This window comes from Theropithecus gelada, chromosome 6 (genome assembly GCF_003255815.1).
Source record: "Theropithecus gelada isolate Dixy chromosome 6, Tgel_1.0, whole genome shotgun sequence".
Classification (NCBI taxonomy): domain Eukaryota; kingdom Metazoa; phylum Chordata; class Mammalia; order Primates; family Cercopithecidae; genus Theropithecus; species Theropithecus gelada.
Window position 1 is genome coordinate 49,949,079 of NC_037673.1, and position 1,529 is coordinate 49,950,607.

The 1,529-nt window shown below is 38.1% G+C and overlaps 1 protein-coding gene across 1 annotated transcript in view; it reads left to right on the forward strand.

The window, feature by feature from the left end:
• ITGA2 (integrin subunit alpha 2) overlaps positions 1 to 1,529 on the forward strand; it is a 109,652-nt gene that overhangs the window by 87,486 nt on the left and 20,637 nt on the right. The gene's annotated exons all lie outside the window — the stretch shown is intronic.

Consider the following 1,529-nt stretch of genomic DNA (forward strand, 5'->3'; position numbering starts at 1 on the left):
TTAATGATCGCCATTCTAACTGGTGTGAGATGATATCTCATTGTGGTTTTGATTTGCATTTCTCTGATGGCCAGTGATGATGAGCATTTTTTCATATGTCTGTTGGCTGTATGAATGTCTTCTTTTGAGAAATGTCTGTTCATATCCTTTGCCCACTTTTTGATGGGGTTGTTTGTTTTTTTCTTGTAAATTTGTTTGAGTTCTTTGTAGGTTCTGGATATTAGCCCTTTGTCAGATAAGTAGATTGCAAAAATTTTCTCCCATTCTGTAGGTTGCCTGTTCACTCTGATGGTAGTTTCTTTTGCTGTGCAGAAGCTCTTTAGTTTAATTAGATCCCATTTGTCAATTTTAGCTTTTGCTGCCGTTGCTTTTGGTGTTTTAGACATGAAGTCTTTGCCCATGCCTATGTCCTGAATGGTACTACCTAGGTTTTCCTCTAGGATTTTTATGGTATTAGGTCTAACATTTAAGTCTCTAATCCATCTTGAATTAATTTTCATATAAGGAGTAAGGAAAGGATCCAGTTTCAGCTTTCTACTTATGGCTAGCCAATTTTCCCAGCACCATTTATTAAATAGGGAATCCTTTCCCCATTTCTTGTTTCTCTCAGGTTTGTCAAAGATCAGATGGCTGTAGATGTGTGGTATTATTTCTGAGGACTCTGTTCTGTTCCATTGGTCTATATCTCTGTTTTGGTACCAGTACCATGCTGTTTTGGTTACTGTAGCCTTGTAGTATAGTTTGAAGTCAGGTAGCGTGATGCCTCCAGCTTTGTTCTTTTGACTTAGGATTGTCTTGGAGATGCGGGCTCTTTTTTGGTTCCATATGAACTTTAAAGCAGTTTTTTCCAATTCTGTGAAGAAACTCATTGGTAGCTTGATGGGGATGGCATTGAATCTATAAATTACCTTGGGCAGTATGGCCATTTTCACGATATTGATTCTTCCTATCCATGAGCATGGTATGTTCTTCCATTTGTTTGTGTCCTCTTTTATTTCACTGAGCAGTGGTTTGTAGTTCTCCTTGAAGAGGTCCTTTACATCCCTTGTAAGTTGGATTCCTAGGTATTTGATTCTCTTTGAAGCAATTGTGAATGGAAGTTCATTCATGATTTGGCTCTCTGTTTGTCTGTTACTAGTGTATAAGAATGCTTGTGATTTTTGCACATTAATTTTGTATCCTGAGACTTTGCTGAAGTTGCTTATCAGCTTAAGGAGATTTTGGGCTGAGACAATGGGGTTTTCTAAATATACAATCATGTCATCTGCAAAGAGGGACAATTTGACTTCTTCTTTTCCTAACTGAATACCCTTGATTTCTTTCTCTTGCCTGATTGCCCTAGCCAGAACTTCCAACACTATGTTGAATAGGAGTGGTGAGAGAGGGCATCCCTGTCTTGTGCCAGTTTTCAAAGGGAATGCTTCCAGTTTTTGCCCATTCAGTATGATATTGGCTGTGGGTTTGTCATAAATAGCTCTTATTATTTTGAGGTACGTTCCATCAATACCGAATTTATTGAGCGTTTTTAG